Genomic DNA, 12,612 nt, shown 5'->3' with positions numbered 1-12,612 from the left:
ATCACATTTCTTGGCAAAATTTTAATTTATTCATTTATTTATTTATATCACTATGGAATCACATATTACTGTTTTATTCAATGGGTTATAATCTGTTATTGTATTATTATTCTGATGTCCAATTGTTTGGCCAGTGCAGGCTTATTCAAGCTAGCTTCTGTGTCTTTTTAATATGTTCCCAACACTCTTGAGCACCTCCTTGTTTTCTGGCACAAGATTTTCCAGTCCTATCTTGTACTCTTCCTGCCCCAGCCCTGAAATCAGCCATTTCTTTAAAAAGAATATTGTTGTTTACAGGAAAATACAGCATCAGAGAAACAACTTTCTCTCTAATAACAAAAAACATAAAGGTCTTTGTACTGTTTTTACAACTTTAACTCTGTAGTTACTTCAAAATTTTAACATGTTATTTTATTTTAATAATATAATGTCTTCCAAAGTTCAAAGTAATCACTTGTATCATATTGTATTATGATTTGTATGCTTTTTTTACTTGAAATTACAGTTGTTCAAACTCTTTATAACCACTACTTTGTACTGCTTTATATGGCTGACGCATAACTTTGTCTATTTTCTTGCCGTACAATATTGAATTGAATTCAACTCAGGCTATTACAAATAATTTTCCAGTGAATATAAATCTTTCCATACTTCTGATTATCTTCTTGGGATAGATTCCCTGACATGGAATCGCTACACCAAAGAAACATTTTAAGACTTCATACATATTGCCAAATTGCTTTCCAGAAAAGAACATTCCTATTAATATTTCCAAATAAATATGCCTTTCATTGCATCGATTCTCCTTTTTTGGTCTTTTGTTGGTGTTAGGTGAAATTATAAATGACAAAAATAGCTAATATTTATCAAATGCTTACTATATATCTGGCTAAGTACTTAATATACATTATTTCTTTTCATCCTCACAACTCTATAGTAGGTTCCACTGTCTCTCCATAAATATAGGAATAAAGACTTGGATCAACAGCATAAAGTGCTTAAAACAGCGCCTAACACACAGCAAGCACTTTATAAATATTTCCTCCTATTTTTAAGTGTTTTAAGTGTTCAGTTGCTTGCCCAGTAACACTTACCTCTTAAATAGTGAAGTTAGGATTCAATTAAAAGTCTGTGTCATGAAATACTGCCCTTCCCATATCATCCAAGTATTGCATAAATTTGCATTTCTTTAATTACTTACGAGGTTGAAATTGTTCACATTTCTATTCATAATGAAATGTTAAGGCTATTTGAAAACTTCAAGAAAAACATAAAAACTAACATATATTAATGATAATTTATATATTCAAATTAGCTTCTGTTCTAATTTTATCTTTATTATTCATGGATCTCTGTACCAGACTGTGATAAATATGGTTTATCCCTGAGGCTTTCTCTGTAACATCAAAATTAAGTTGCAAAATAATTATAACTTTGAAAATGAATTACATATTGACACTTCTCTCCAAACCTAAAGAAAATGAAATGATCTACCTTCTTTAATAATGACCAAATATATGTAACATGATACCAGAAATGGAATAGCCCAATTATAGTAAGATAGTCATTCAACACTTTGCTAAAAACATCCTTCATAGTTTCCACATTCAGGGAAATCAGACATCTTACAGATCAAGTTCTTTAGTGTTCCACTTTCCACTTTTTTATTTACTCACGTGATTCAGCTTGCATATGGAAAAAAGACAGTAAATGACTGTTAAAGGCAATAAATGTTACACACAAAATCCGTTGTGTTTCTACACCCCAGCAATGAACTATCCAAAAATTAAATTAAGAAAAACTTCCATTTATAATAGTATCCAAAAGAATACAATACCCAGGAATAAATATAACAAAAGAGGTGAGAGATTTGTACACTGAAAACCATAAAACACAAAAACACAGCTGAAAGATATCAAACACACATCCAGGCACTGAAAGACTTAATATTGTTAAGATGGCAATACTACCCAAAGCAATCTACAGATTCAATATGTTACCTATCAAAATTTTGATGGCCTTTTATGCAGAAATGGAAAAGCTGATTCTCAAATTCATATGGAATTGGGAGGGGCCAAAACAGGTCAAACAATTTTTAAAAAGAAGAACAAAGCTGGAGAACTCACATTTCCCAAATTCAAAACCTTACCACAAAGCTACAGTAATCAAAACAACATAGCACTGGCATAACGATAGATATATAGACCAAAGGAGTAGAATTGAGCATCCAAAAATAAACTCATACATCTATAGCCAAGTGATTTTAAAGATGCCGAAGACCATTCAATGACAAAAGAACAGTGTCTTCAACAAGTGGTGCTGGAACAACTATTCACATCCAAGACAATGAAGTTGGAATTTACACCCTATACAACAATTAACACAAAACGAATCAGTGAGCTAAATATAAGAACTAAAATTATAAAACTCTTGGAAGAAAACATAAGATAAATCTTCATGGCCTGGGATTTGGAAATGGATTCTTAGATATGATACCAAAAACGAGTCAAATAAATAAAATGGACTTCATCAAAATTCAAAACATTTATCGATCAAAGGACATTATCAAAAAATTGAAAAAAAAAATCCACAGAATGGAAGAAAACATGTGCACATTATATATTTGATAATGAACAGTCTAGTATCTGGAGTATATAAAAACATAACCCAATACAAAAACACGAACAACGTATTTTTTTAAAAGGGCAAATAACTTGAATCGACATTTCTCTAAAGCAGATATACATATGGCCAACAAGCACATGAAAAGATGCTTAAAATCATTAGTTATCAGGGAAATGCAAATAAAAACCACAGTGAGATACCACTTTACACCCATAAGGATGGCAATTATCATTTCTTAAAAACAGAAAATAAGCGTAGGCAAGGATGTAGGGAAATTGGAACCCTCACACATTCAGTGGGAATGTAAAATGGTTTAGTTACTGTGGAAAGCAGTTTGGCAGGTCCTCAAAAAGCTAAACAGGATTACCATAAGACCCAGCATTCCATTCTTGGTATATACCCGAAGAAGTGAAAACAGGTACTCAAATAAATCCTTGGGCACAAATATTCACAGCAACATATTCATAATAACTAAAAGGTGGACACAACCCAAATATCCATCGATGGATAAATGGATAAACAAACTGATATATATACATGCAAAGGAATATTCTTCTGCTATAAAAAGGAAAGAAGTACTGATACAAGCTACATGTGAGTAAACCTTGAAAACATTTTGCTAAATGAAAGAAGCCAGGGATAAAAACTCAAATATCGAATAATTCAATTTATATAAAATATCCAGAATAAGTAAATCCATAAAAACAGAAAACAGATTTGGTTGCCATGAGCTAGGGGCCTCAGAGAATGAGGAGTAACTGCTTGATAGGTATGAGATTTTACTTTAAAGTGATAAAAATGTTTTGAAACTCGACAGAAGCGATGGTTGCACAACACTGCAAATATACTAAATGCCACTGAACTGTTGCTCCAAAATGGTTAATTACGTGAATTTTTACCTCAATTTTTTTTCCAAAAAAAGCAATTAACATTTATAATACGTGTTGGATAAATGTGGAAATTATAACCAGTTCTTCCTCTTTGAAGGTCAAATGTGCAAATGACAAGCATAGTAATTATGCAAATAAAGTATTCTTCAACATTTAATGAGGTGTTTTATGTCTAAATAAAGTCGATGTTTCTCCCTCATGACTTCATTCAGAAATATTGATTTATCACCAGCTCCTTACTAGGATTATTTCCCAGTGGAAATTCATTCCCTCTATAAAGTTTTTCTGGATATTTCTATCATTAGAAACGAAGCCTGGGCAGGGAGTGGTGACTCATGCCAGTAATCCCAGAACTTTGGGAAGCTGAGGAGGGAGGATTGCTTGGGGCCAGGAGTTTGAGACCAACCAAGGCAACAGAAAAAGCAAGAAAGCAGGAAAGAAAGAAAGGAAAGAAAGGGAAGGAAGGAAGGAAGGAAGGAAGGAAGGAAGGAAGGAAGGAAGGAAGGAAGGAAAGAGAGAGAGAGAGAGAAAGACAGACAGACAGACAGACAGAAAGAAAGAAAAGGGTGAAAGAGCAAGCCTGAACTACATTCACATTCAATCAATTCAAGGTCAACATATTTCTAACTCCTTAAAAATGATTCTAAGCCAAATTCTTGTAGGTGATCAGGAGCTCTCTCATATCAAAGCGCAAAACATCCCAAAATTTCAGTTTTCTTTTCAGTTCACATTAATGTCACAATAAACATTTAAATGTTTTAATGTCTGAATATTTCATGATCATTAATATTTAATTATTAACTCCATAACCACAAAATTGACAATGTTCCTCAGACTTTATTTCAAAGTTAAAAACACCGATTTCCTCAGGAAGATCTACATCATTGAAACAACTAGAAATAACAAATATCTTCCTCAGGGATCACCTTCTCTTAAGAGGAATATAAAGGTAGATATAAAAATGCCTGATTATGTTACTGCCTGCAAAAATTCCTTAACAGAGTAAGCAATTTTCAGAATAAAGTTCAGAACTAAATTGTGGTTTAGCAAAGAAGTTCTTCATAAACTGGCTCCTCTCTGTATATTTAGCTTAGTTCCTTGCCATTCCTCCAGTCTTTTTTCTTTCTAACCATGTACATTTTCTCATGCTTATTCAATGGAAGCTCATGCTTGGTTCTATATTATCTACATTAGTGAAGTGAAACATTAGCGCAAGAGATATTTTACAAGAAGTGGTAAAAGCAGATTTTTAACTGGACAATTCCAACTACTTCATTTACAGACAAGGAAATGAACTGAGAGGTTAAGATACCTATGCAAAGTCACCCAGCTAATAAGTGGGAATGTTGGGTGGCACCCAGACTCCCATAATGCTGATGCTTTCAGCTACAATATAACTTTATTTCTATTCCAACCTCATAGATAAGCCAGGGGATTCTCTTTTTATTTTTATATTTTATTTGATTTGATTTCATTTTATTTTATTTTATTTTTTGAGACAGAGTCGCGCTCTGCCACTCAGGCTAGAGAACAGTGGCACGATCTCGGCTCACTGCAACCTCCGCCTCCCAGGTTCAAGCGATTCTCCTGCCTCAGCCTAATTTTTGTATTTTAGTACAGATGGGGTTTTACCATGTTGCCCAGGCTGGTCTCAAACTCTGGCCTCAAGTGATCTGCCCACCTCGGCCTCCCAAAGTGCTAGGATTACAGACGTGAGCCACCGTACCCGGCCAGATTCTCTTCTTCTCACCTTCAATCTAGGGGGTACATGGGTCCTTAATACCTGCCACATTTAACTGACTCCTTTAATCTTTAAGATCTATCTAGCCTCTCCCTTAACACCTTCTCCCTGTAATAAACATATGATGAGTATCTACATTTGTTGAGCATTAAATCCATCTAAGCCATTCCACTGGGAGAAAGGGGAAAAGGGAGAGACAAACGTGAATAAGAAAGACATGGTCCCTTCTTTCAAATGCTCTGCAAAATTAGTTACAATCTGGTATAGTGTTCATTATTACCATCTGCTTAAACAGGTACAAATACATAGTATGAGAAAAATCTAATTACCGTCTATTATGAAAATGCACCTTATTTCTCCCATTAGCAGATAAGCTCCATGAGGGCAAGGATTTTTCTCTTTAGAACAGTGTCTGACATAGAAGGTACTCAACAAATGTTTGAGTGAATAAATGTTACAGAAAAACCCCTAAGTAGTAGGATCCAAGTAATGTTTCCAAAAATGGTATGACAAGATATGTAAACCTTCTTAATCATGCTCAACAACATTTTTCTGTTGGTTTGTTTCATTGGCCAGTTACTGAGAACTTGACAGGAAACTGAAAATAGTTGAGATGGACATATTTTACTACTTAATTCAACATCATGCTCTACCCAATTGTACCAAACCCTAGAAAATCTTCCAAGAAAGGAAACCTACAGTCCTTCTATGACTTAGTCCTGAGCCCTTTTTCAAGTACAAAGGGCCTCCAGTTGTTTTAATTTTTTTCTTATAATAGGTTCTGGGATCTCTGTGTTTGCCCCCACTTATGAAGATAATAATACTGATAACAAAAACATCTCAATTACTATCTGTCATGTACCAGACACTTTTCATATATTAACTCAGTATTTCAAAACAACTATCAGAATTGGTATTGTCATCAACATCGTTTTACAGAATGGAAAAAATGGTAAGCCTCTTATCCTTTGAGTCTCTTTTTCCACAATCCTGGCTCTAAGTAAAATACAATCTCATCAGTTGCACCCTGACTTTCATTGTCCCCCATAACAAGCACACAGGCTCTCTGATTCTAAAGGTCTTGCTATTAACCAATTCAAGGTAACAAAGAAGTGATAATAAAAATAACAAATCTGGGCCTGGCATGGTGGCTCACGCCTATAATCCCAGTACTCTGGGAGGCCGAGACGGGTGGATCACGAGGTCAGGAGATTGAGACCATCCTGGCTAACACGGTGAAACCCTGTCTCTACTAAAAATACAAAAAATTAGCCAGGCATGGTGGCGGGCGCCTGTAGTCCCAGCTACTCGGTAGGCTGAGGCAGGAGAATGACATGAACCTGGGAGGTGGAGCTTGCAGTGAGCCCAGATTACGCCACTGCACTCCAGCCTGGGCGACAGAGAGAGACTCTCTCTCAAAAAATAAAAAAATAAAAAAATAAAAATCTGGAGATGTTCAAATGTTCAACAATTCAACATTCAACATATGTTTATAAATGCCTGGCACCACACAAAAATCAGACTCTCAAAATTCTTAGTGTGAGAATCCCTAGTCTCCAGTTTACTAGCTATTTTTTTAATAAAGGGGAGCCTTGCTAGGTCTAAAAATTTTTCCTCCCCACTGACTTACCTCCTGATCTCCCAGGACACAAATCAAAATACACTAAAGGGAAAAATAATGGGTGCATCTTCATTGAGAAATCTGTACTTGTGAGGAATTTAAGGAGTCACATTACTCTTGTGAAACTCTGACCCACAGAGGAGTGCTTACTTTTAGGTCATTTCCTTACAATGTAAGCATTTGGTCTCTTCCCTTTTCATAGAATACACAGAGCTTCCAGTTTTCATTCTATATTTCCAAATATCTGAACAACTCCTCAGCTCCAAAAGTAAACTCCCTATCATCCTCTCTCCTCCTAAATCTCCTTCCACCAAAACCTGTTCTTCATGATAATATCCTTATTTCTGCTAATAACATCACTATCCTCCCAAAAATTTGTCCTGGGCCTATACTCTGGTCAGTTCCCAGTGTCGATGTCATTATAATGTCAACATCTTTCAAATTTGTACCTTCACTACAATCATCACTTTTTGCCTCAACTACTATAGTTAAACTCCATGGTATTCCTACTTCTAGGCTTCCACTCTTCCATTGGACCTGTTCACAAATTATTATCCATAAAGAGAGTTTCTTCTTAACTAAAAATCATATACAAAATCTTTAGTCTGACGTTTAAGAATCTCCATAATCTGTATCCATCTATCTTTACCAGTCTGGTCCTTAAACATACCCTTACCAAATATACTCTGCTTTTCCTATCTCTATACCTTTGCTTGGGCAGTGTCCTTATGTGGAAGTTTTTTTTTTTCCCACCCTCCTTCAACTGCTAACAATCTTTCAAATGACGTTATCGTCAATGGAAAAAAAAAAAAAGCTAAGGCATATAATTTACTAAACATATACTCCATCTGATGCTTCACAAATTATCTGAATCTCCACAAAAACAAATAAGGAAGCAGTTAAGGAAACTGAGGAGGAGCTCACCGAAACTCACCAGCAAGTAAGAATCCAAAATAGCCCCATGGCATTCCATATTTTTAATGAAATAAGACATAAAAGAGACAGACGTTCCGTAGTCAGAATACCTGTGTTCAAATTCCAGCTACTCCACTACTCCACCAGCTACTTGTGTGAACTCACAAGTTATGTATCTGTGATGCCTTAATTCCCCCACTTCCCACTTATAAAATGGGGATAAGACAGGCATGATGTATCACACCTGTAATCCCAGCACTTTGGAAGGCTGAAGCAGGTGGATCACTTGAACCCTGGAGTTTCAGACCAGACTGAGCAACATAACAAGACCTTGTCTCTACAAAAAAACAATTTTTTTTTAATTAGCCAGGCATGGCAGTATATGACTGTAGTCCCAGCTATTTGTTGGGCTAAGATAGGAGGATCCCTTGAGCACACAAAGTCAAGCGTGCAGTGAGCCATAATCGCTCCAGCCTGGGCAACAGAGCAAGACCCTGTCCCCCAAAAATAAAAATAAAAAGGAAACAATTTACCATCTACTACATCAATGACTGTAAGAACCACCTGAGATATTACAAAGGGCTTAGAATTGTATTTGGCTCATAGTAACCAATCAATATTAGCTACATTACTGTTTTGTTGTTATTGATATACTACGTTATATAAACTTTGACAACACCAATCATATGCTGTGTTGTCCCCAAATCAACTTTTGTGTAATGTAAAAGATTCATAAAAGTTTAATATTTTACTTTTATATATGCTCAATAAATATCTATAGAATACATACATTTTTGAACAATGACTCACCAGTATGCTTTATTAAAAGGAATTTGCTTGTAATTTTGTTTCCTCTTTTGGGAAAAGTAACAATGCTTACCAACTTTCTTCCCCTTTTTATGTCATGTGAAACTATCATACGCAATGCCATATGGTAAACATGACAAACAGTGCAAAACACTATTTTGACTGAAACTCATTTGCCTTCTGCTAAACATCATTAATTCCCAGATTTAAAAATATTGTTATTTAAATGCCAACCATTTTTAGGTCACACCTATACGAAGTAAGCAAAACATACCATGATAGTTGACCAAACTATTTCATTTCATACATCTCCTATGGGAAGAACTATAAGGCATAAAATGCCTTTCTCCAACTTAACTCAAAGACATAAATCTATCCCTTTAGTCATACCCTCAGTCCTACCCTCACTTAGCTAAAGTTAGTGCCTGTAAAAGTTCTGAATAATCTACGATATTCTGGAATGCAGAAAAATATCAAGGGAAGAAAGCTGAATGCTAACAACAATTTATGCCCCTCCAAAATTATTGAGAAAATTAGCTTTATACAAGGAGAGATGAGAACTTATCCCAAACCCTTCAGTATTATAACTCTCAAACCAAGATTTTGTCTAAGATTTGCATTACACATAGAGACAAGATGACAAGCTGCCTAGCTTCAAACAAAGGCAGAGGTTAAAAAAAAAAAAAACCTAATAAAACAGTTCTCATTCCCTACATAGAGAAAAATAACCGTCCTTCTCTTCAATAGTTTCCAACAAAACAACAAAAAAACTTACGTAATAGACAAATTTTGTTTCATTTAATCCTCACAACTCATTTGTTATTTACGGAAAAGGTCACAGAATTAGTAAGTGGCAGAACTGAACCCAGCTTGACTCTCAAATTTGGAATCCAGTATTTTTGAAACATTTGTTTTTGCAATAATCCATAATATACTCTACATTTCCAACTTCCTCTTGACACATGCATATTGTTAAAAACTGAAACAAAAGCTTCTTGCCATAATATTTACTTTTATTCCATACAATGTCCTCTGGTATTTTTTTCTTTCTTTTTAATGCTTTCGTCAATGTACTAAATTGATTCTAAAATCTATTAATGAATTCTTATGGGCCCTGCACTACAGCACTGCACTACACTTCTTACCTCCTGTTTAAAGTTCTTTTTCATTGCTACCACTGTCCAGTTTTGTTACTTCGATATGGAGCTAATCTCCACCCATTTAAAAAATTGTCCTTAAATAGAATAAACTCTTGAAAGTCCTACCTTAAATCTTGAATTGATTTGTTTCTCCACAAGAACTCTTTGGAGGCACAGCTACCTTACTTATTTATATTGTAACAAAAACTGCAGATGTTCTCCTTGGAGAACAACACATCATTGTTGAAAGGAATGCATCAGTTTTCACTGTTCCTGCTGCATCACTGACTAACAGTAATAGCCGGGCAGGTTTGGGGCAACAAGAGAGGACCCGAGCAGCTGCCCACGGTGCTGAAACTGATGATGAAACGACAGTTTTGGAAATTTACTATTTACTATTGTCAGATTAGGACAAAATAGAGGAATTTACCAGACACCGGCAGAGAAAACTGAGTGGCTGCCACCAAAGTTGCATGAGTGCTTCCGGGATACTACTGTTTGGCTTCTATGTCTGCCCACTCTCTCTTTCTCTCTGGGACAAAGTTCTTTAATAAGTGCAAGTCAAGTTAAGCGTACAGGCACAGCTGCTGACTGACCGTAGTATCTGGCCCTAGCAGGGGTCACGTCCCAAATCTGCAATCTGAGCTTCCAGGGAAAGAAAAAGGGGGTGGGGGTAAAAGAGAGGAAGTGATTGCCCTCCTTCTATTCGAAGACAAAACAGCCCCCTCAACTAAAGTCAAGCGATTTCCCCGAGGACGTTGCGGCAGGTGCTTGACCAAGAAAAGCCTTCCAAACATGTTTTCCAGGCAGGCTCTTGCAGCCTCAAGAAGGGAATGAGAGAAGCAAAACCGGTAACTCAACTTTGGACACACACAAACTCGCAGAATCAGAGTGCAGAGGAGACTCGGTCCCCCGAGGGCAAGGCTATTTTATTCCTTTTGCAAAAAGCCTAATTTACTTCTCGCCCAGTTCTAGAGGAGCAGCAAAAGACCTCAGCAGCAGGGCCGACTCCGGGCTCGAGGGCCAACAAGCGGGGTATGTTCTCTGGGCCTCTCGATAACCCGCTGCCCGGCTGCCGCGAAGCCGGACAAGGTCTTACCTTGAAGTCCAGCCCCCGCAACACAAACAGTCTCGCCGGCCGGCCGCGTCGCTGCGGGAGAAGTCCCTACCCTGACTTCATGACTGAATATCCGCACCGACCCCCACAGCCCGGAGTAGGAGCAGGGACGACAACACCGAGGCGAAGCGGAAGTCCCGCCCCACATGCCTCATTGGTCCGCACCCAAAGGCACAGAAAACCCATTGGGCCACATGGTTGCCTGTTAAGGCTCCTTCCCACTCTCACAAGGAGTCTCGCTACTTGCTCCAGCCCGGCTCGGAGAAATGCCCAGTTTGCGAGTCTCGTTCTTGGCCGCGTGATCGGTCTTCCCTGGAAGGGAAGGGCAGGGTGGGGCAGGCGTCTGCGGAACTGTAGCGCGGCTGAAGAAGCTGCTCTTGGCAGAGGAAGGGGCAGGCTGGCAGAGTGGATTGGCTGTGGGCGTCTGCCGCTAACCATGTGCCCCTAGAAACGGAGACCGTAGGGTCTGGACGACGCGGGACCGAGCGGGCAGGGCCTGTCGGTCTGATCCGCTCCGGCTGTTGGGACACAGTAGCCCAAGATCCGGCTGCCCGGCTGCTCCCGGGCGGGCCTGGCCCTGGCGCTGACGCTGACACGTCTCTTCCCTGCACACTACACTCACCCGACCTACTAAAGAGGCGAGGGCGAGGCCTCATCCGCCCTCCTCCCGCACCGTGCCCAGTCTGAGATCAGGGTGGGTGGGACCGTGACCACACCTTAGAGTAAGGCTCAAATTGTTAGAGATGCGAGCATCTGAACGCCAGTCCCCCGAGGCCTGGCTCGGATCCGCGCTGACATCAGCACTCTGGGCCTGACACGCGCCATCCCCGGGGCTTAGCAAAAGTCAAACCACGTGATTTTTAAAACCGTTGCCTCCTTTTGATGAACCAAAAATCTCGTCCCCTGCCGCCCTTCTGATAAACCTTTTCTGGTTGTCCCAATCTTAAACCAGTCGAAAATTACCGGATTGTACTATCCACACTGATTAATCATTGCCAACTCGCCACCTTACAAAAGCAGTGTGACTTAGTGCAAAGATTACCAAGTCCTGAACTAAAATGTCAGGAGACATAGAATCAGCCACTACTTCTGCTTCAAATAATAAGGCACCTTTAATAAGGCCTTTACAGGCTTCAACTCCTTCAACATCATGTTTTAAAAATGGTGGCGAGAAGGCTGTCACACAGAATATTAATAGAATACCATTGGATGTAACTTGTAACTTTGATTGCTTGGAGAGCCCTGAGTAGGTGGCACACAGCAACGGGGGAAAGACACTTTCGTTATTGTGTATCCTTTTGTGCCTTTTGAATTTTGAACCTTGTAAATATTACCTACTCAAATAAAATTCAAATACAAGAAATTTAAAATCAAATTTTAAAAAATTAAATAAAAGCCATCAAAGGTACTTTCCTCTTCTGTATATCCTATGAGTATTCTATATAGTCTTAACTTTTCATTGGTTGTGAAGACATTCAATACTTAAATCACAATTCTGCCTTTAAGAAAGTCATAAATAAAACTCAGCATTGGGAATATTACTAAGAAGACTAGTGTAATTAATATAAACACATTTATAATATCTCTATAAGCATTTTTTCATTAAATTACCTCAAATTGGTATATTACATCAGATTTCTTGCATAACATCAAAAAAATTTTTTTAGGCCAGGTGCAGTGGCTCACGCCTGTAATCCCAGCACTTTGGGAGGCCAAGTCAGGCAGATCACTTGAGGTCAGGAGTTCAAGACCAGACT

The 12,612-nt window shown here is 38.0% G+C and overlaps 1 protein-coding gene across 3 annotated transcripts in view; it reads right to left on the bottom strand.

The window, feature by feature from the left end:
• RNF13 (ring finger protein 13) overlaps positions 1-10,991 on the bottom strand; it is a 161,940-nt gene extending 150,949 nt beyond the window's left edge. For all 3 annotated transcript variants that reach the window (XM_028843772.2, XM_015131791.3, XM_015131793.3), the window contains exon 1: positions 10,838-10,991. The gene's annotated coding sequence lies outside the window, so the exon portion shown is untranslated. The remainder of the gene's footprint in view (positions 1-10,837) is intronic.
• Positions 10,992-12,612: the final 1,621 nt, after the last annotated feature.

This window comes from Macaca mulatta, chromosome 2, assembly GCF_049350105.2.
Source record: "Macaca mulatta isolate MMU2019108-1 chromosome 2, T2T-MMU8v2.0, whole genome shotgun sequence".
Taxonomy (NCBI): Eukaryota; Metazoa; Chordata; class Mammalia; order Primates; family Cercopithecidae; genus Macaca; species Macaca mulatta.
The sequence above is the reverse complement of the archived record's forward strand: the minus strand, read 5'-3'. Positions and strand labels throughout refer to the sequence as shown.